The sequence below is a fragment of the Acipenser ruthenus genome, chromosome 2 (assembly GCF_902713425.1).
Source record: "Acipenser ruthenus chromosome 2, fAciRut3.2 maternal haplotype, whole genome shotgun sequence".
NCBI classification, from domain to species: Eukaryota; Metazoa; Chordata; class Actinopteri; order Acipenseriformes; family Acipenseridae; genus Acipenser; species Acipenser ruthenus.
Window position 1 is genome coordinate 34,524,257 of NC_081190.1, and position 24,098 is coordinate 34,548,354.

The 24,098-nt window shown below is 40.3% G+C and overlaps 1 protein-coding gene across 7 annotated transcripts in view; it reads right to left on the reverse strand.

The window, feature by feature from the left end:
• LOC117409298 (sodium-dependent phosphate transporter 2-like) overlaps positions 1-24,098 on the reverse strand; it is a 65,219-nt gene that overhangs the window by 27,806 nt on the left and 13,315 nt on the right. The window contains exon 1 of one of the 7 annotated variants that reach the window (XM_034015121.3): positions 11,219-11,350. The exons of 4 other annotated variants lie outside the window; for them this stretch is intronic. The gene's annotated coding sequence lies outside the window, so the exon portion shown is untranslated. Of the gene's footprint in view, positions 1-7; positions 66-721; positions 984-11,218; positions 11,351-24,098 lie in introns of those variants that run through there. 2 more of the 7 variants (XM_034015123.3, XM_058994755.1) reach the window with 2 other exon arrangements.

A 24,098-nucleotide genomic window follows, 5' to 3' on the forward strand; every position in this document is an offset into this window, starting at 1 on the left:
AAAATACCTGCAATTAATCACACGGCTTCCCCCGCAGTTCCCCCCTCTCTCTCTCCTTCTCAGACAGGAGTGTGAATCACTGCCACACGACTGGAATACACAGCACAACAAACAAGAATGACGTTTGTCCTCTCGGAACACCGATTTCCAATAAATGCAACAAGCTTGTCTGTTTCGTTGTGCAGAGTGGGGAGCATGCTTTACATTGCCCCCCCCCCCCCCCAATGTCCACCCACCTACCCACCCTCTGAACCCTCAGATCAAGTTAATGCTGCAAACACTGAAAGGAGCTCCAGTAAATGCAACCTGGTATTACAATTCACAAAATTGCAATATAATCCTCATCTAGAAAATGCAGGTCATACAGTAATACTACAGACTGACAACTTGTATAGTATAGCAAAACAAAGATTATGGGCTGCTGGTTGACTCACAGTGATAATCTACTTGTCTGCTGTAGTAACTCTAGGAAAATACTGTAGACAACCAATATAGCCCTCATGCATGGAAGGAGGCACTACCGTCACAGCTTATTACAGGTAAACACAAATATAAATGATACAGGAGGTACTAACAGCCATTTCATATTTAAAGATATACAGCACATGTTATAAAGCACATACACCAACACATTTATAGTACACATAGACAAACATTTACACACATGATGAACAATATAATTTCTAAATTCTAAAATGTTGTTTTATATGTTTAAATATACCTGCAACAAGTTCTCAATGCTGTTACAAAATCGCAGCTCAGAGCACACTCAGGAGCTGGGTGTCCTTGTAAAATCAATGACTTCAGTCAAAGCTTCCCCTATAAAACACGATGCAGAGTTCAATAATCTTCCAATACACCTCCAAACCAGGGGTAAGGTTAGCTGCAGAGACGTAGTACTGAAGACAGACAGTGAGCTGTTGCTTACTGAATGAGAGATGACAGAACGAATGAGAGAGAGACAGACACAGCGAGTGAGAGATTTATTCATTGAAGGGGGCCCAGGGCTGCCTCTTAAAGAACAGCTCTGCAGCGAGGTGGGCTGGGAGGCAGTGCTGCTCCTGAGCATCATCGACGGCCTGGCCAATAACAAGAGAGACAGATTCACTCACACAAACACACGGGGGGGGAGAGTGGGGGGCAAACAATGACGGTTCACCTTATTGCACAATTACTGGCAGAATCCACCACAAGGTGAGCATCCTTGATTTGACAAGCACGCACTTGATTAGGAGCTCTTACAATATCATTTTCTAAATAACCCCCTGATTATAACAAGTGTGTAAACAATGGTTACCCAGCTCACATTATATTTTCACCCCAATCCGGAATGTTTATGAAAATGATACTTAAACATTATAACCTCCACCCCCACAAACCCTTTTCTTTAAAAAATATTTTCTTTAAAAACCACCACTAAAATCAGTGAAAAAAAGGAAGCCACATAACAGCCCAACTGGTAATTACTGAAGAGCAATGTTCCATTTGCAAAGGGGAACTAACCCAACAATGGGACTGCGAAGTGCATACTTTTTTGTCATTCATTGGAACTGTACATTCTGGTGACCACCTACTTTGAACCACAAAATGACACAACAATTAAATATTGGTTTTATTATTATTTTTTTAATATATAAAAAGTACAGTATTAAGGATGTGAAAATGCCACCTTTCATAAACAATAAAACAAAAACCGCTAAACTGTAGGCCATTGCTGCCATGATATAGCACAGCAACATGGGAGGCACACTGAACATGCATTTTTAATCAAAACTAAGAAACTGAAGTAAAAATATTTTTTTTTTCTTATGCTCAAAAACTGATTTGCCATTTAGGTTCCAAATTTAACAGATTTACTAAAAGTATAAAAAAAGTTACCTTCAAGACCAACTTCCTCAATGTCTGCCATAAATCAAACATAATAAATAAATAAAATAAAGTGTGGTTTTAAAATGAACTGCATTAAGCAAATAGAATAATAGACCAATCTCTTTTTTGCAACATCAAATTATATATGTGTTAACATATTTTCAGAAAACGTGTCAAAATGGAAGTTTCAATTCTGGGTGGTTTACTGCTGAAGTACACAATGGTAAAGATTAACACCAAACCTCAAATTGTACATCTACTGTATCGGCTTGAATCCTGCTCAGCTATCCACATTCACTTCTGATCTCCCAACAAGCAATTAAGATTCAGCCACTTTCCAGACAAGACTGCCCCAATCTGCTCATTTAAGACTTAACAGCAAAGGATGAGTCAAAGCCAGCCAAAGAGCTTGAACCCATGCCCCCCTGCCCTAATGTTTAGAGTTTCAGTTCTGGTCATAGGACCCACATTCAATTTGAAATTGCAAGAGCATAAATTTGCCAACCACCTGTACCAGACTACTTTGCAAACCTGCAACTCCACAGAATGTATAGCTGTTGTTAAAGCAACTTCATAACAGAGACTATACATATACAGGGTGTTTCAGAAGTCTGGGATCATTGGGCCAAACAGAACACATTACGCACTAACTATTTACCAGATGTTCAAAATGGTGTCCATCTACCATCAGGCATATCTGTAAAAGGTCATTCTAGGAATGGCAAGCACCTTGGAGAGTCAAAACAATGTTTTTTTTTTTCTAGTCTAGTTTCTAGACATCTGAAATCGTACCTACAGCAGAACTGTTTCCTACCACTGAGGTAGTACTGTACTTTAGATCGACATGGTTTACTTGTGTATCTATGCAATCTTCTGGTAATTCAGCATTTAAAAACAAACAGTCCTATATAAAATACAATTCTGTCATCAGTAATGTCTGCAAGTTGTTTGGGATGGTAATCTTTAAAATTGTAAAAGTGGGTCTATTGTTTTTAATGGATTTGACAGGATTTTATAGCATTTTGGTGATCTGTTTAAAAAGGAATTTCATCACCAGATCCAGTCCATACAGTAAACCAGCTTTTGTAGATACCTATTAGGTATTCTAACATTAAGAGATCAGTCAGTTACCCAACCAAAAAATAAAATAAAATAAAATAAATAAATAAAATCGTGAATGTATTGATGGAAGTGGTGTTAATGTGTAGCAGTCCTTTGAAAATCAAGAGTTCTCTGCAATCCAGGCCACCAGTCTTCTTGAAGCAAGCTACTGAACTGTACAGTACCAGCATTGTTTGAAGCCCAACAGAGTACCCACGCATTTTAATCTGCTAAACCTTTATTATTTGGATTTTCTTTTGTGATTCAGTGCTTGTTTAAAAAGGTCAGAATGGACAGAGTGAAACCTGGGGGAAAAAAGGTCAATACATCAGTGCCATGTGGTGCTAGAGTAGCAGTCCAACACAGGGGGCTGACCAATTATGTCTGCAAAACCCATTACAAATAAATAAATAAATAAATAAATAAATAAATAAATAAATAAAACAACCTTGGGCCCAATTTTTAATGAAGTCCATAGGAAAATTCTGATATATACAGTAAAGCAATTTGAAATCTAAACACTTCACAGAAATACTACCCTTGGATAAAGAAATACAAATTGGCATAGATATGCATATTTGATTAGTTGACTCGGCTGCTGTTTTGATCTTTCTAATACTACTAGACTGGTGTGCCATTTTAAGTAGTTTATTTTATAGAACTGTATACAGCCCTGTAGTGTTGAAAGAGTTAACTTATGAAATTAGCAAATAAACTACACAGAGCAATACATTCAACAGCTACTTGCAACTAAGCTATTACACCAATAACAATGTGCTTTGTTATTTTCAGAACATCTGCCTTTGCACTAGCTTCAAATACATGGCCATTTTGTTAAGGAATCTATGGCATCAGCACCTTCCGGGGGTCCACCAGTGGCTCCCACTTGACGTTGTTCCTCCCCACAGAGAACTCGGTCCGCTGTGGCCAGTCCCGCCTGTGGTAGTGCGCCTTGGTGTCCCTGCTGTCCCAAAGGCAAAGATAGCAGGGAAACTTGGTAAAACCGCCTTGGAGACCCATCAGGAATGCCACCATTTTGAAGTCTCCTATGACCTCCCAGCCATACTCATCATACTTCAAGGCGTCCAGCAAGGTCTTGATGCTGTTGTAATCCTCTTTGAGGTGCACCGAGTGAGCCAGGGGAAGAGACGGGTACTTGTTACCATTATGGAGCAGCACGGCTTTGAGGCTTCTGGATGAGCTGTCAATGAGCGCCACTCATTCTGGTTACAGGCGATTCCGATTGCCTCGAACAGACTGGTCACATTGTGGCAGAAGCAGAGCCCATCTTGACGGGTGAAGAAGCTGGAAAAAGGTTGGTGACGCTTCCTCTGATCTGCGACTTGCACACTTTCACCCAACAAGTTCCACTGCTTGAGCCTAAACATCAAAAGCTCGGCATTGGACTTGGTGAGACCAAGATCTCTAATCAAGTCGCTGAGGTCTTTTTGGTTGGGGTAGTATGGGTTTCTCTCCTCAGCTCCACCTCTGAAATTGTCATCTGGATCTACAACGTCTTCCTCGCTCTCTGACTTGCTGCTCTCTTCTAAAGACGGCTGCTCACTCTCCGGAGGAGTGGGTACGGGGAGCTCATGGCAGTGTGGCACCGGGGCGATGGATGAAGGAAGGTCCAGATACGTGATAGCAGGTGCATTCTTGCCAGTCCGACGTTTGGAAGGGTCCACCATGCAGAGGTAGCAGTTGCTTGAGTGGTCAGTGGGTTCCCGCCAAATTCTTGGGATAGCAAACTTCATGGCTCCTTTTTCCCCTCTGTACCATCCTACAAAAATACATTTATTTCACCGAGCACTGAATCCATCTGTAATGTTCTGGAAAATAGGTAAATTTCAAAATATCACTGTCCTGGTCACAAAAGCAAAGTTTGTGGGGAATAATAGCCATTTTCTATACTTTTGAGGCATTAACAATTAGGAAATAACATTTACTACCCAGGAACCAAAAAAAATTAAAAAAAATTGTTACACGGTGGAATCATTTCACTTGTGACTTTTATATTTCTGCGATAAATGAAGATAACCGTCAACTCTGCTGGTTGAAAACCAAGATAATTTTGAGCCCCACCTACCCAGTGTAGAGAAAGACAGCTTGGCATCCATTTAATTTTGGCTTCTATGTGGTAAACAAAGCTTTATTGTATAATTTAAATTCCAGTGTAATTGGGGCATTTTGCCATTTTACTCTTGCTCAACGCATATTACCCTTTTATGAGTTCTGTCTTTTTTAGTCCACAGACAAGCAGACACAGGATTGACTGTATATCCAAGTGTAGTTTGCTAAAACCAACAGCACTTGTGTGTTTTATAAAGAATTAACCTGAAGCACTGACCTCTAATCCATTGGAGTCCTGTGTGTGTCACAGTTGTGCAACTGGATAGAACTGTTTCACCGTGGAGAATGGATTCATCTCTCAACTAGAACCGCTAGTTACTGGACTCTCTTCTTAAAGCATGCAAGTAATCTATCAAACAACTCTAAAATAAAGTGTGAGATTCTGCAGTACAATATCAGGGATCGAAATTAACACCTGCCAACCCGCCAACCACGGGTTAATTTGGTCTGTGGCGGGTAAATTTCACATACTTATATGCCACAGTGGCGGGTATGTTTTTGTACACTTAACATTTTGAATGCCAGCGGCTCTGTGCCTGTGATGCGATTCTGACAGACCGCTGTACCTTTAATAAACAGAAGCTGTTGTCTATAACAATAAACTTAAATATTATGTCACCACAATAAGGACCACAACTTCTGCTTTCGATTGGTCTATTATTTAATACATGCTGTCATTCAAGGTTTTTTCAGTAAACCGCATATGAACACAAACAGAGAATGAGGTGGTGCTTGCGCTGTGAAGTGACAGGACTAGTTTTCCGTACAGTCCGTCAGCATCTCTCTCTTGTTTTTTTTTAATTGAGAAGAATTGAGGTTAGTTTCTGATATTTACTTAAATCAGAAAGGATTTTTTTTATAAAAACAGCATCTGTTAAGATAGTATAAATATTATCGTATGTCATTCTTTTTATATGTAAATTGCTGTTAATTTGAACAACATGCATTGTTTCTACTGTTTCGTGAATTAAAAAAAAAAGATTAATTAAAATACACAGTATATTACATAGTTTTCAAACACTATCCTCTCCTGAAGGCATGAAGACATACAGTGTATAAAGTACTGTATAAAAGAAATTATTAGGAAATTATTTCACATTTACCTATATTGTACAGACTTTTACCCAGTTTTCCAAACAAATAATTAAATTAATACCTTTACAACCAACCATTTCATAGCCTGCAAAGTAGGGAACATATTATCCTTTTGTACTTTTGTTGTATCATTTTAATTTTTTTTTTTTTAGATATTCAAGTATATATAATACCACTTACTAAATCATGCGGAATGTTGGTAGACAACATTGTACAGCAAAACAATGTGGCATTCAAAGTGTTAAGGCTGGTTTATATTCCATCGCTCGACTGTCGTTGAAGAGCAAGGCGACCTGCAATCACTGTCGTGTCGCCGTGCAGATTATACTTTCTACCGGCAATCGCCCTGCTCAAACTGCAGTCGCTGACAGTTCAAATCAGCTGAACTTTGACCTCGTCGCTATGGTTATTACAACGCCAAAATGGATGACTGGTTGTTTGTCGAGAAGCTGCTCAGTGTTTATCCCTGCGTATATGTTGGTCGATAGAGCCGATTATAAAGATCAGATGAAAAAGGAGAACGCATGGGTATCAATTCCTGAACAAATGCAATCAACTTGCGAGTATTTTAACCTCACTGAACGTGTAACCGGTGAAGTTTTATTTTAATACAGCGACTGCTGTTTTAAACACTTTGTATATAGCAAGGTGTCCCAGGTCCAACACATTATTACTGTGCTACAAGATTTATTTATTTATTTATTTATGTTTATGTATTTATTTATTTTAATATTTTATGTTATTATAATAATAATAATAATAATAATAATAATAATAATAATAATAATAATAATAATAATAATAATAATAATAAGCGTGCTACAAACTCTGAAAGGGATTAAAATGATTGCTAGTAAACCAATGCAACCACGTTAAATAAAGTAAACTTATATATATATATATTTTTTTTTAATTACTTAAATTATTTTTAATAATATAGGGTTGATGAACAGACCAGTCTAAATCTAGGCATGACAAACTAGCAAGAGTATTTATGCACTACATTGCTGCGGTAGAAAGAAGGCAGCTGCAAGAGAAAATAAAAGGTGCAGAGTTCCTGTCAGTGATGTCAGATGGTTCAACGACAGCACTGTCATAGAACAGGAGCTACTACAGTGCCTTGCATAAGTATTCACCCCCCTTGGACTTTTCCACATTTTGTAGTGTTACATCCTGGAATTAAAATGGATTTAATTGGGATTTTTACCATTTGATTTACACAACATACTTAACACTTTGAAGGTGCAAAATATTTTTTATTGTGACACAAAAGTTAATTAAACAAAAAAAAAGACATTTGTTGGTTGCATAAGTATTCACCCCCCTGAGTCAATACTTGGTAGAAGCACCTTTGGCAGCAATTACAGCTGTGAGTCTTTTTGGGTAAGTCTCTACCAGCTTTGCACATCTGGATCCTGCAATTTTTGCCCATTCTTCTTGGCAAAATTGCTCAAGCTCTGTCAAGTTGGATGGGGACCGTTGGTGAACAGCAATTTTCCAGTCTTGCCACAGATTCTCAATCGGATAGAGGTCTGGGCTTTGACTGGGCCATTCTAAGACATTCAGGTTCTTGTTTTTAAACCACTCCAGTGTAGCTTTGACTGTGTGTTTAGGGTCATTGTCCTGCTGGAAGGTGAACCTCCGCCCCAGTCCCAGGTCTCGTGCAGACTGAAACAGGTTTTCCTCTAGAACTTCCCTGTATTTGGCTCCATCCATCTTGCCCTCAATCCTGACCAGTTTCCCAGTCCCTGCCGATGAAAAGCATCACCATAACATTATGCTGCCACCACCATGCTTCACAGTGGGGATGGTGTTCTTAGGGTGATGAGCAGTGTTGGCTTTGCGCCACACATAGTGTTTTGCGCTAAGGCCAAAAACCTTTTTCCACATGTTTGCTGTGTCTCCCACATGCCTTTTGGCAAAATTCAAACAGGATTTGATAAGGGTTTTTTTTAGCAATGGCTTTCTTCTCGCCACTCTTCCATAAAGCCCAGCTTTGTGGAGCGTCCGGGTTATAGTTTTTCCCATCTCAGCTGTGGATCTCTCCAGCTTCTTCAGAGTTACCATTGGCCTCTTGGTTGCTTCTCTGACTAATGCCCTCCTTACCTGGTCACTGAGTTTTGGTAGACAGCCTTCTCTAGGCAGAGTCGCGGTTGTGCCATATTCTTTCCATTTTTTAATAATGGATTTAACAGTGCTCCGGGGGATGTTCAAAGTTTGGGATATTTTTTTATAACCCAAACCTGATTGGTGGTTCTCCAGAACTTTATCCCGGACTTGTTTTGATAGCTCCTTGGTCTTCATGATGCTGTTTGTTTAGATATGCTCTCTAACAAACTCTGGGGCCTTCCAGAAACAGGTATATTTAATCTGAGATCATGTGACACTTTAATTGCACACAGGTGGATTCCATTCAACTAATTATGTGACTTCTGAAGGCAATTGGTTGCACCAGAGCTTATGGGGTGTCACAGCAAAGGGGGTTAATACTTATGCAATCAAGACTTTTCAGTTTTTTATTTGTAAATAATTTTGAAAAACATGTAGATTTTTTCCCCCCACTTTGACATTATGGACTATTTTGTGTAGATCAGTGACAAAAAATCCTAATCAAATCCATTTTAATTCCAGGTTGTAACACTACAAAATGTGGAAAAGTGCAAGGGGGGGTGAATACTTATGCAAGGCATTGTATATGTATGATTCTGCCAGAAAGGGCTGGTGACTGTGTACTTTGTGGGCATGCAGTCTGTGGAGAGGGCAGATGCCCAACACATCTCAGAAGCTATATCTTCACTCATGAGGCAGATTGTTTCAGACCCTGTTGAGACTGCTCATATGTGTTGCTTATTTCTGCATTTTCTTTTGTCATCGTCGCCCCCTGGAACGATGTTGGCCGGTAAAATGTCTGTGTGGCCGGTGGATTTTTCCATCCACTAGCCATGGTGGCTATTGCATGGAAAAGTTAATTTCAAGCCCTCAATATAGTAGCTCAGGCTGAACTCGTGTAATGGTGTCACGAAACACTACTGGTATAAAAAAAAACTGGTATCCATGGCAGTTGATCATCATCATCATCATCATCTCTCAACTACTATTCAAAGGAAGACACAGCTACAGTACACTAACAGGGTAGGACTGAAGAAGCCCCAGTCCCTACTAGATCTTGAACCTTTTTATCACTGCCCCTATGAAAAATAAACTATATTAAATTTCTAATAAACTTTCTGAAAATACAGCACTTGTGCTTTGAGTGTCTGTATCCCTCTCCTAGGTAACCAGATTGTCTTTTTTTTTCTTCTTCAAAAGTCATGGGTCAGCTGGGGAACAAAACCAGAGCAATCTCTCATTTCCCACTCTGGAGCGTTGAACATCAGAAAGAGGATTTGTCTTTCGTCATAGCATATCCAGAGATCATTCCTCCTCATGGAACAATGCTGCTGGTTTTTTGTTCCCACAACAGCCTTTGATTTCAGGAAGAGTATGCTTTTTAAGTGAAGGTCTAAATGGTAAGGGACTCACTGTTCAGAAGAAAAAAAGCAAGGGGACTGGTTAAGAGAAATGTATTTCCTAGTTTAAAAAAGGTTCAACTACACATTGAAAATGGGACTGGTGAAAAGTGTACTGGACTAATAGAGCCAGGGAAATTGATTCTAAAACCTTAGGAGACTTTTCAGACTAAATTTCCTGGGATACTGGATTGTTGTTAACGGCTGTATCCCCTGATTTTATGCCTACAGTATGATTAGAAAGTCATCAAGACACTTTCTCCACCAGACCTTACTCTGCATAATGGTTATATGTTGTGCAACTGTAGCCATATCCCTCTATCCCTGGTGCACAAACAGACATTACCTTTGGAGTAATTGGAGACTTACTGGAAGGACCGAGTCACCAAGGCTCTGATTGGCATGTCCCGTTCACAAATAATTGAAGCTCTCCAGGTCAAAAATTACTAGATGTTAACAAGATACAATTCTGTTCTGTGACGTTCTATACTTTGTACACTTTCTAATCTTGCACTGCCCAACTCAAGACAAAAGAATGCAAACCCAAATGATAACAGCTCGTACTCCGACACCCGTCTACAAAGCGGTTGCTGTGCTACTCATTTAAGAACTCTCCATATGCCAGCAGCATAAAAGTTAATCACATAAAACCACAGTAATGGTCAATTTATTCATGAACAGTAATGTCCAGCTCTGTAATCCCTGCTGTGACCACAGATACACATCTTCAGAGGCTTTTTTTCTAAAGCATGGCAACAAGGCAATAATAATTGAAAAGTATTTGACACTTTCAAAAGATTTAAAGGAATTTTGCATAACATGACAGAGTCAGGGCGACTCACTTTGTACAGTACAGTACAGTAAGCACAACCGGCCCAGACTGACTTGTTACAGCTGACAATTTGGAAAAATGTCAAAGAATACTTGTGCAAATAAAATGTAAATGCATGCAATTTAGTTGCCACACAAACAAAGTTGGAAAACTCACACTCAGCCTATATTCAGAGTTTTCACTGGATGCAGTAGCCTACATAACTGCTCATAATAAAGTGTAATATATTAAGTGCCAACTATTCCTCCCCATCCTATATAATTCAATATTTCCTCAGACAACACAAAGATCTGTTGTTTGGAATTTTTTAAATAAAAAATAAAACAAAAATGACATTACAAGACCATTTTGAGCAGAAGAAAAAACAGTTTACCTGAATAAACACAAGCAAAATACCCTGGCTGAACCATATTACCATTTCCAAAACCAGATACAGACCTTAAAATGACAGGCACCCTCATCCAGAAAAGAAATAAAACACAGTACACAAACTGAATGAACTGTGCTTACTCCCTCTGGCTTATTTGACTTTGTGTTTATGCCAGTTGAAACCAACCAGTGTCCAGCAAGATCAGCAGCTCCAGAATAAAGTTCACCTCCCCCCCTCCCCACTATTGCTTTTCAGCGACAGTGATTCTGAACCACCAGTGTCTAAAAGAGCTGCACTCCAGGTCTGTCTTACCCTCAGGTCAGTCTGTTTTTAGACAAAGCTCAGCGAGTTGCTGGTTTGTCCCAGGGTGGCCCTCCGTCCGAACACCAAGTTGCTCTCTGCAGCTGAAGCTTGTGGTCCCCGCCCCCTCCCCAGTTTTACTTTCCTCTGCATTTCTAATCCTGCCCCCACTCTGTGTGCGTTATTCAATGCAGGCAGCACATGACATGGCTAAAACGGACAGTGGGGAATTATGGGATACCCAGCAGTTAACACTGCTGCTGGTGTTGAGAGAGAGAGAGAGAAAGAAAAAAAAAAAAATAAGGGTGTGCGCGTGTGTCCCAGTCTGTCACACATGCAGCTGCCACTTGTTCTGCTAGAATGCTGGGCTGGCCGCCCGGCCAGGGATTAGACCATTTAGTCTTGAGCCATTTATTCTAATGTAACTTTGACCTGGGACTTAAAATTCATAAATCCAATCACATGCCGACCTGGGGCAAACTTGCAAAATCTTAAAATGGCATAAAAAGAAGCAATTTATTCAAGAAGCTAAAAAAAAAAAAAAAATCTAAACTAATCCAAAGCCTGTATTGTTGACAATTAAGTTGTTTGAGAAGGGTACCAAAGCAAATACAGTTAAGCCCTTTTTATGGATGGAGTTAAAACATGTATTCACTTTATTATCAACAACAATATTGTGAATGGACCAAGTTTATATTGGCAGATACATCTTCAGGATGTATCTATTTGTCCCATGCTGTCAGATTACAATTACCCCGAACAAAACCCTGCCGTCAATTCGTACTTTTTTTGACAAGCTCATTTCGGCAGTTACAGCATCTTGGCGTTACAGTACTTAACACCCTTTAGTATTTTCAGAATCTTCATAGTGTACAGCAACGTTTTGCGATCCTAAGGAATATCACTGTGCTTTATAAGCATAAGGTATCTCCCTATTTAAAACGGCAAATGTGGGAAGAGTAAGGCAGATATGCAGCCGAAAGCATGACGCAATCCTCGCTGTTTTTTGACGTCTAGCGAGTCACTCTGAACAAGTTGTCTAATTTTTTTTCACCTTCATTTCCCAGCTGATTTATGACAAAAGTACGTGACTAAAAATATCAAAACAAATCGATATGATCTAGTCGGCTAGCAGCACAATCAGTCCTTATTGTTAAAGGCACAGTAGCATCTGCAAGACGGGCGTTTCTGGGTTTTTCAGCTGGGCGGCAACAGCCAAATACTGGAACACTTTAAAATGATCGCTTATACAGGATTGATTTCTATGCACTGGCTGAATATTTGAGGCGTTAGGCTATATGCAATAATTAAATCACAACTCTATTTGTATACCAAGCCAACTTACTGAATTTACCCAAAGTCATTTGGAATCCTCCCTCTATCTCACTGTGGGTGGCAGGTATAATAACTGGTATAATAAGGAATGATTTTTCACCAAGAATGTGAATATATCAGGATAACAATTATGCTAATCTTTTACACAGGACTGTCAATCTAGCGTTATTATGAGATTAACAGTCTTCTGCTGCAAGTTGTGTGCCATATTAACATAGCAATTTACTATTGTGTTTATTGTAAAAACTGTGTGTGTAAAAACAATATCATGCTCATAATAAAGTATCGTGATTAGTGTTAATCGTGAATCAGGTGGGTACTGCTATAAGGCGATTAACTAAAGTTTTCCTTCATGTTAGTTTATGACCCAAGTGCGTGAATTGTTGAATCTTTGACTTGCTAATTTATATTCAGTATTTGGCATTTGTTACACGCACACTTTTTTTTTCCTTTGGAACATCTGTCTGCACGGACCTGCCCATGTATACAGCAGTCTCCTTTCTAACCAGAATTTACTTGGTACAGCATCTAATACGGACCTATCTAGAATGGTCGAATTTATGATTTTCAAGTGCAGCCTCAAGGTTAGCTGAGATAAATAAAAGCCACTTTCATCTAAACACCTCATCGGTTCACAGACAAATGAAATACAGGTTTATAATAAGCCTTTCAGTTAATCCATTCGAGCTACAGGTTAGACATGACCAGCAATTTATCTTCAATTATGAGCAGGATTTGGATGGGGCTGTGAACAAGGACAAAAAGGCGTTCTCCTTAACAGCTCCCCGTCATTCTCAAGGGTTATCAAAAGACAAGTTCTACATATCTGAACTAGACTAATTGCAGGTGGTGTGCTTTTGTCATCTAGTAGCTGTTTCTAATGGTTTTTGGCAGGGGTTTTGTTTCATGCCCTGTGGCTCTCATAACGCATGTCAAAACCAATACCGTCCGCTCAGACACACTTTAGTATCAAAAGCTCTCAGGACCATCTTGGAATTCAGCACAAGCAGTTTAATCAGCAAGACACACGTTAAAAAAAAGGTAAACAAAAGGGAGAAAACACATACCGTACTGTATTTGTATATAGTGCAGCTGCTTCTGCACAAGCTTCAAACATTATTTTTGTCAGCAAACATATTTTCAAGGTTACAGTAAGTGAATCTTCTCTGACTGTATCAGTCTCAAACAAAGTCAAGTACTCCTTGCAATCACCTCAATACAATGCCAAATGGCTATCAATTTGGAGGTCAACTGAAGATCTCCCTCTATTGAGACTAGCTTTCTATTACTCACTTCAGTGGTCTTTATACAACTATTCCACATTATTGTATTTCTATTTATAAAGCATTAAATGTAGTTTAAGCTTGTCTTTGGAGAAGGACCTAAAGTCACTTATCCAGTATACACATACAATCACAGACATCCCACCAGAGCAGAGCATTTCTCATCAAGTTACATTATCAAGTTATATATTTTATTTCTTGCATAAAAAGAGAGACTCAAGCAAGTGGAAGAGGGTTGATCAGCTATAACCCTAGATATTCCAAAACAAGTCGTACTGTATTTCTGGCCTGTTTTTTTTTTTAAATAAATATTTGGTTTTATCTTTACATTTGTTTTTTTTTTGCTGTGACAACTGGAGCTTATCTGCTCAGCTGCAGAATCCATACAGATGTGCAAGATAGATGGGTAATAGATCACTTGTGGAATCCTTGCCTTTTCTCTTGGCATTGCACGCGATACCCCAAGCAAGATAAAAGCATTCCTGGACTGTACAACTTTAAATAGCAATGCAGTTTATTTTTGTTTTTCTGAGGTTTTCTTGGAAGACACCAGACAATTTTAAAATAAGTTAAAAGCAAATTGAAAGCTGCCGAACGTTTCCATTGAAGACAGCAGAGACAAACCCGTATTTCTACACCCAACTACTTGCTTACTATAAATATGCTATATAGTTAATTGGAATTCACTTAGATGGACAGGGTGTTTCATTTAAGGCTTTAGACCTTTAGGCCCAGATTCAAAATTGTCCCCAGGAGACTAAGCTAAATGCCCTTCAAAAGAGGATCTTGTGCTTGTTTCTTAAATGAACCCCTCAAGTCTTCTCAGAAGGTGATGTCAGGCCATGTATAGTATATGGACCTCCCTGTCAGAGCTGGTATATGCTCAGTTCTGGAATTCATTCTTCCTAGCTATGAACTGGGTCCCCAGTCTCTATACCTAAATCTAGGCAACTGTGCTGTTCTTTTTGATGCAGCAAATTCTGTGGCATGCGCCTGTTTGAAATTCTACCAGCATCTCAAGTCTGCTACAAGAGTCATTTTTCGCCACCAGAATAATAAAAAAAAAGATAGAACATAATTGCTTCTAACACTTAGCATGAGCCGAACCAACGCTCTATTTTAGTGTAAACTATTGGAAGTATTTTGTTTTTTATTTTGCATCATCATTTTTATTTGTAGACAATAAAAATTGTAGTCTAGCAGTCGTACAGGTAGCAGAGAAATTAGTAAAAACCCTGGCTACATTCACCTCTGCTTTTATTTGACGCACAAACAGCTATGAAGTACTGTATCATTTTCTAGTTTCTTTGATTATATGATGTTAAATAAAATGTCAATTATGCTTATATAGTTTTTTTTGTTTGTTTTATTTTTTTAAATTGTCTCAATCCTAGCTGTACCAGTAAATTCTGCATCCCCATTCCAATTGCACAGATGAGTAATTTCAGACTCTTACCACAAGAGGGCGGCTGCTGCCAAGTCTTATGAGGGAGACAGCACGTGCACCCTGGCTTGTTATGCCGCTAGTCATGTTGCTTAACTCACATGCAGCATGCTTTGCTCTGCCAAAATATACCGTGTGGTGTGTGTAGACAGACAGCACCTACTCAAGAAAAATGAAGACTCCTAAAAGTCTGAAGTATCTTAAATAAATGCAGACAAGATTTTAATTAATTGCATTCATTATAATTAAACAGGAACGGAGGGATCAAAAGCAACAGAGGGACCTAACAGAGCTGAGGGAAGCAGAATTTAAACAGGATTACCAGATTGCAGTGCCTGGCAGGTAGCTGACTGTCTAGGGTTGTGCTTGTTGGGGTTTAGTACAAAGTTGGAATCGCTTTCTTTTAAAAAGGGAGCTTTTGTACTAAACCACATATTTGCATGGAGTTACTCAAGTAAAATCCGGAATATTGTGTCCAAAACCACTTCTCCTGGAAGTATGTTTATATCTTGGCCTACAGTACCATCTGGTGGTTATTTTTCCTATTTCTTTAAAACGTGTTGATTTATTTATTATTTGTTTATTTAGCAGACGCCTTTATCCAAGGCGACTTACAGACTAGGGTGTGTGAACTATGCATCAGCTGCAGAGTCACTTACAATTACGTCTCACCCGAAAGACGGAGCACAAGGAGGTTAAGTGACTTGCTCAGGGTCACACAATGAGTCAGTGGCTGAGGTGGGATTTGAACAGGGGACCTCCTGGTTACAAGCCCATTTCTTTAACCACTGGACCACACAGCCTCCTATATTTACAGGGGTTGGACACAAAATAAATAGAACACCACTGCCACTTGCAGTAAACACGGAGTAAATGGGAAGATTAATATGCAGTATTTCAGACACGTATTCCGCAATATAGAAAACCTGCATGTCCAGGTGTGGTATTCTTACTTCTTGTTCCCGCACTGAAGCAGGCAGACAGGCAGGTGAGAGCTGGAATGGAGGCACAGAGACACAGAAGTGCAGTGAAACACGCCAACACGGCGTGCAGTATTTATTAACACATAAACAAAACAAAAAACAAACAATGTCATGTGACGCTACCAGCAATGACAGCACACAGAAGACGGTAAAAGACTGTAAACACACTAAAAATAAAACACAATACAACAAACTATAAATCAAAGGAGCTGTGAAGACTGCAGGCCTTGCAGCAGCCCCGATCACAGTGATCTCTATGTTTTTATACCGACGCTCCGCTGAGACACGTCCACCTGCCTCCTGGAACAACTTATTGCTTTCAGCTGCTGCTCCACGCAGACAGGTAATCGTCCCCGGTGGAGCACCACAGCAGTTAAACAATTAATTAAAATCAATCTATTTACAATGAATCCAAAAATATACAATAAAACTACTTATTTCCCATGTGTAGTGCTTCCGCCGTGCCACACCCGGTTACATGTCTGTTTCAGTTGTAGTAGTCAAGATGGCAGATTTGACCAACTTTGATAAAAGGGTGGATTGACTGGGCAGGTGCTTCTGTATCCAAGACTGCACACATTATTCAAGATGTTTCTCAGTTTCCCAGCTTCCCATGGTAGCCCTACACTCTACTGAGAGACAAGGCTAAACCCTTCTCTGCTCCTCTAAAAGGAAGGTCAGCTTTTGGTTGTAGATTGTTATATTGAAATGTAAGGGCTTGAAGACTTTTCTGAAGGGTGTTATGCAACAGGGTTCTAACATGGAATACCAGCTGAAATGCAAACACAACGCAATGAAAACAGTGTTATTTCTGGTCTAAAATGGCAATGGCAGACTATGCAAATCTTCTCACCAGGGAAGGTTTTGCAAATATAGTGGTGGGGGGGTGGACTGCATCCTACCCAACAACCTACATTGTTCAATTAAAAAAAGGCTCTACACAAATTCAATAGTTCTGTATAGGAAACTGTTTAGCTTTACAAAACAATGTAAAAATCAATACACCTGCTACCCACTGCAAAAGGCTTTCAGTAAAACATCATAATACACTGCAAGACCAGCAAAACGGCAAATTAAAACTGATGTTAAACTGGACAAAAGCAGGACCACATCGAAAACAAGGTCTCATTTGGGCAGTCCTACAGAAATAATGTCTTAACAAAAACAACTGAAATGGATTCCACTAAGGGCCATTTGTTCATACTCCCAAACCCATCCACACCCATACAAACACAAGCTATATAAAACACAGGCCCCTTAAGACTGTCTGTTGCAGTGAAATAAAAGCCTAGGTTACACAGTTCAATGGAACCATCAGGACTGCAGCAAACCACTCCAGAACAATACTTCAATGGAATGGATATTGAAAAGAAAACAGTGACACTTCCTGTCTTTAGAATTCTTCAGGGTCAGACATGGCGTTTGGATGTGACAAGCCAGTGAGTCACTGGGAAAGAATACTGCAATGTATAAAACAAGAGAACTTCAGAACAAATCCACTATATTAATATTCTTATCAGTGGGGCTATAGCTTTCTCAAGGGAGCGTGTCTTTTAACCAAAATACTGAAGGTATTTACAGGCTTCCTTTGGAATGGCAACTAACCGTGTTTGAATAACAGCAGCATAAGAAAATACTTGTAAATTAATAGCAAGCCTGACAGGTAGACGGGTAAATAATGAGATAATCTAAAATGAAGCTTTTATATCTTCAATTAAGACAGGTTTATGGACCATAAACGTGTACATTACACCATAAAAAAGAAACACATTTGTTGAGGCCATTTACTGGAAATATTGAAGTGGTGATCCAATCCAAAATCCAGCCAGCACATACCCCACTGAGCTCCACTATTTAACCTCCTCCACCATTCACCACTCATTTTCCAGATGAATACTTTTACAATTCTCTGCAGTCTCAGACTTGGACAAAATAAACCAAAGCTTTTACCAGTGGAGGTACTAGTTTGCTTTACAGATAATAAAATATGGCTTGGCAGGCTTATTCAGGGACTAGTGCTGGGACGAACAATTTAAATTTAGAATGAAAATCAAAATCAAATAACCATTCTGTGCTGCAGGGTGCGTGTCATGTACAGGACGCATTAGTTTCCTTTGCATGATACATGGTTGTCACATTCCTTTATGAATTCTGCTATACATTTCAAGCAGTGTTTGTTTGAGTATTTGTCCCAGCACTACAGCATGTAAATTAACTAGCTTTTCACCTCTGGAGGCCTGGTTCTAACACGGCTCAAGTGAAAGAAGTCTGGCGGTCTCAATTTAGAGATCGAGGATATCAATTTGCTCTCTACCTCTGGGTGTCTGGTTTGATGGACGCACATCTCAATAATACCTTTCTCTTAAAATAAGACAATTATGCAACCAGTGCCCAGTACAAAAACAGACAATAAAAAAAAACCTGAGCACCGTGTGTAAAGTATCTCTCAGCCACTTAGTTGACAAAGGAGGAAAGGGTCATACTGTACATATTCCAGATAAAGGTCGAAGGCTACATTACAAATTCAAATAAAGACTCCATTGCATTTTTTGAATTGCTTAGTGGCATGGTTAAAAGAAAAAAAAAAAAAAAACATTTGACATTTAAATTTAACACTGCACTCTGCTATTTCATTTTAGATGCATTTTGAAGGCACAATCTCATTTGCAAGCAGGGCACACAATTCACCTGGCAGGGCAGAGTTAAAAAACATAAATAATAATCTTTGCTGCATTGACTGCTGCAGTACAAGCTTGGTTTTATCAGTCCATGTACTGCACGTTCAAAATAAAGAGTGTAAAACGGACTTGCACCACTCGGGTTCGTCGCCACTTTAAAAACACGACCCAGAACACTCAAATGGATTTTTTTAGCGCTGACGCGCTATATTTTTAATAAACACAAAATGTAAAACAAAGTACACAAAATAAACACCTAGCTCTTCTGAGCATTAACTACACACGCAGGAACCTAACTATCACAGGACGGCTAAGCCGTTTCCCTGTTCCATCAAAACTTAACCACACGGGTTTGCACTGTACCTTTTTCTCGGGACTGCCAGGAAGCAGAGCACTCCTTTCTGCCTCCTTCCATTCAGCAACCCTGAGCAGACTGCCTGCTCTCTTTTTAAACCCCGCACCTGGGCCTAATTTCCAATAACGCCCAGGTGCGGATGATAATTAATAATACAACAATTAAACAATTAAACAAAACAATAAAGCAAACAACCAAAACACAGGTACATTCTCTCGCAGGGAGGTTTTAACCCCCTCCCTGCTGTCTCTCACAACCCTCTACGTTACATATCCCCCCCCTTGTCTTTACAAGACACAGGCCACGAGACGGCCACCTCCTCCCCTAAAACATAACCACCCACCCTCAAGTCCATAAATGTCCTTTCTTGCCCTCTTCCACGGGCAGGCTTGAGGGTGGATCGGTCCACATCCCGGCTCAGCCAGGTAAGGACCGCGCACCGGCGACAAGGGGACCCAACGGATCGACAGGGGCGACCGGAGCGTAGACCGTGGCACTGGAGGATGCAGCAGTGGGCAGAGATCTTCCCCTGGGAACCGGCGCAGTGATGTCCGATCACCCAGGGGAAGCGAAGCAGCGAACAGGGGGAGCGACAGCAACGTCTGGCAGCAGCCCAGCGACGTCTGGGTGCTCGGGAAGAGCGGAGCAGGGAACCAGGGGAAAAGCTGTGGCCAGTGCTGGAGACTCCTGGGCTCTAGGTCCAGCGCAGGAAGGTCCGGTAAGACCGGCCGGGTGTCCTGGAGCAAGGGGTGAGGGACTGGACGCAGCGGTGCCGGACTGGACCGTAGGGGCGGTGGTCGGGGCTGTGGTGGAGGTATGCTTTTCACCTCCCCCCTGGGCTCCGGAAGCGGCGGCTCCTCCCCTCTGGGCTCCGGAAGCGGCGGCTCCTCCCCTCTGGGCTCCGGAAGCGGCTGCTCCTCCCCTCTGGGCTCCGGAAGCGGCGGCTCCTCCCCTCTGGGCTCTGGCAGCAGCGGCTCCTCCTCTCTGGGTTCTGGCAGCGGCGGCTCCTCCCCCTCTGGCTCGGGAGGCTGCGGAGCTCCGCTAGCCTGCTCCCATTCTTGGAGCAGCAGCTCCAATTCTGTTGGCTCCCTTCTCTTCGCTGGGGCCAACCCCATCTCTCTCTCCCATCTCCCAAGTTGCTCTCTCTGAGCAACAGCCTTCTGAGTGATCTGCTCAATCAGGAACAACAAATCCATCTTCTGGGTCTTAGGGGCGCCCACACTATCTGCCACCAAATGTAAAAGGAACTCCCCCACTCGGGTTCGTTGCCCCTTTAAAAACACGACCCAGAACACTCAAATGGATTTTTTTTGCGCTGACGCGCTATATTTTTAATAAACACAAAATGTAAAACAAAGTACACAAAATAAACACCTAGCTCTTCTGAGCATTAACTACACACGCAGGAACCTAACTATCACAGGACGGCTAAGCCGTTTCCCTGTTCCAACAAAACTTAACCACACGGGTTTGCACTGTACCTTTTTCTCGGGACTGCCAGGAAGCAGAGCACTCCTTTCTGCCTCCTTCCATTCAGCAACCCTGAGCAGACTGCCTGCTCTTTTTTTAAACCCTGCACCTGGGCCTAATTTCCAATAACGCCCAGGTGCGGATGATAATTAATAATACAACAATTAAACAATTAAACAAAACAATAAAGCAAACAACCAAAACACAGGTACATTCTCTCGCAGGGAGGTTTTAACCCCCTCCCTGCTGTCTCTCACAACCCTCTACGTTACAAGAGATGGCACCATTCCCTTGGATGTGCCATCCTTTGGCTGGGACGTTACCGCGAGGTCATGTCTACTGTTCATTTCAAAAAATGAACAGGCTAGGTGTTAACCTCAGGGTCAACTTCAGTCTCCCGGCTAAAACAAATTAGACTGGATGAAATCCCACCTTCTATTGTCATTTTGTAAGTCTTTGCAAATAAATACAGCGAGAAAGTAAAACAGCAGGTTTGATCCTATTTTTTAATATTTAAATAGTGGCAGTATTTGCATCTGCCACTATTTAGTCAAGCAAGGCTAAATATAATACTGTACGAGTACAATAAAAGCAAAGGCGTCTGCCAGCTTATGGACTCAAAATCTCCCCACCATTCTACTTTCTCACAGCCATGGGTCAGATGTTGGAGAGGTTTGAAGTTCTATAGTTAGCAACATGCCATCCCATGAGAGATAAGTGATGAGAAACTGCTTTTATCAGTATCCTGCTTATCTGGTTTTGTCTTCATTATTGGACTGTCTGTCTATCACATAAACTTCAATAAAAGCTGCAACTCTTATGACTACAGTGTACTTTAATTTTCACTGTCGGTGTAAATACTCAAATAAAACATTTTTCATGCTGCCGTCTATGGGCAGCTGCTGAGCGATTAGGAATGGGTTTCATGTCTGTATGTATGAAATATATTGTATTGTGTAGATGCCACTTAAGTTTGTAAGGATCTCAAACACACAAACATTTCTTCTTTCCTTTGTGCTGGTTACATGCAAAGATTTATTTCTTAAGTGCTGTCATAATCAAAAAAATGAATACTTTCCTCTGAGAAATCAGTTTTCAACCCAGCTCCAGCCTGGAAAGAACCTGGTGTTTGAGGGTCCCATTTCTTTACTTAAATGCCACATTTTATAGATGATGGATATTGTACTAATTATTTATCACACGTAAGCGCTTCATTTCTCTAGCAAGCTTGCGATTGCTCTCCGTAATCTCTATAATGGCAATCTTTTTAAATTATGCTAAAATCAAAACTGTTCTACAGAATTTTGCATTTTTTTTTAAGTTTGCATTGTCTGTCTGTCTGTCTGTCTTGCTGTCTGTCTGTGTTCTCTCAGTGTCTTTCTATTTGTGTGTCGTAATGAGGTAAAACACAAAAAATCAGAACTCTATTATCGGCTCTCTGTATTGGCCAAGACAATCTTATCGGGGCAAGTCTAACTTTTCCTTTTATTAAAGTGTAAAAACTTGTCTGGATATTAACATTGTAGAACTCACCTCTTCAGACAGCACCCGTAGAACTCCTCTTTTCCCTCTGGACTAGCACTCTTCCTTAATATCAAATATAAATATAAAAAAAAAAAAAAATGTTTTTTTACAAAAATAAAAAAAGATTTTGGTGTGCTACCTGCCAATTTTGCCAAAATGTCTCCTTTAATTTTTTTTTTTCAGCTTTTAAGGGGGTAACAGTTTCCCACATTATAGGAACCAGTCCTTTCTCATAGTTCTTGATTGAATGTCCCCAATACCCAGCTCCAGCAGCATGCCACGCTAAAAAAAACTCTGTACATTACTGCATAACACAACCAGACAAGCTGCCATTAGCTGACCAATTGGAATGGCAATACTGCAAGCAGTAAACATATACATACCTACTGACACAGTTATGCAGCCCATAGGCTTTTGCACCTCTCCCTACTTTTTTCTTTGTTCTTGGTACAGCCAATAAAGAAAATGCTTCAGTCCACTTACAAATGCTTTTTATTAGGCGCCAACCTCCCACCACCACCCTCCTTAACAATACTGGGGAAACACCCATAAAAGAACTGCCAGCATTCCTGTCATGACTGGAATCCCACGGGCTGTCTCTCGGGCAGGCTCCAAACACTGCTACCCTGGGCTTCCTGCTTCAGAGTAAGCACCTCATGAAAGGAATGTCCTGTCAGAACCAGTGTATTTACTGGGCTGCAGAACATGTGGATTCTTCTCAGTTAAAGGGGAAAAAAGTGGGGAAGGACACACCTTCTCATTCACTCTAATAAACAAAACCGCATTTTTAAACTCAAGTTATCAGTTTATTGACGTGAGAAACTGCTGGTGACAATGTACTTACAGCATAGGATTGGCATTAAAACCCTGAACCTAAGTGGTGCAATCATCTGTTGATTAAACTGTGTGCGACATCAACTCTTACACAATGGCATTTCTGTCCTCACACGCCAATAGAAAAGATCAAACAAATGGTATCATTTCACCTGTGACAAATGTGTTTTTAGAAGAATGTACAGGGTGCTCAAAAATGGACCTGCCATCTGTTGCACACATTTTTGTGTAAAAGCCTCACATAACTGAATAATCTGTTTTGACAATAACACCCAACACGTATTCTGCAATATGTAGCAGATACAAGTTAGTGTCGCTTACAAATTGCAAGACAGGAAATCTGACAGCTGATATAAGGCTGATAGTAATTACTTGGTAGGCAGGGGAGTTCATATTGAAGACCGCACAAGTTACACATCAACAAACAGACATGTCAGCAGATTTCCAAACCCCAATTTCCTTGAAGGGACAAAAGCTGCCAATAACAATTTAAAACATTAAATCAGTGTCATCTGTGGCCCTATTTTTTATTGAGTAATTACATACAGCAGGCTGATTCTATGTCAATTTTCATTCCACAGTAGTAGCAGTGCAGTCTAACTACGCCAGAGCTGCTGCTGACACATGCTGCAAGCACACATGCTCTGAAGAGCTGCTTCTGCATCTATAATTAAGGAATCCTGTCCAGTAGTGACAAATTGTCAATGAATCCGTCAATGAGTTAATAAAATGCATAATGCAAAAAAATAAATACAAAATATAATAATACTTTTTCAACTTAACTGCAGCAGACATTAGCTGGCACGCAACTATGTTTTGATTTGATTTGCACTGCTGTTAGAACCTGCTGGCTACATGCTTGATCGTTCTTCTCAGAAGCTGGTCATGTGCAATAGAAATCTTAAAACAAGTTCCCATAGATAAATTGCACTTATAAGCCAACTTTTTTATACACACTTGTTTTAAATATAGGCAATGTATCAAGT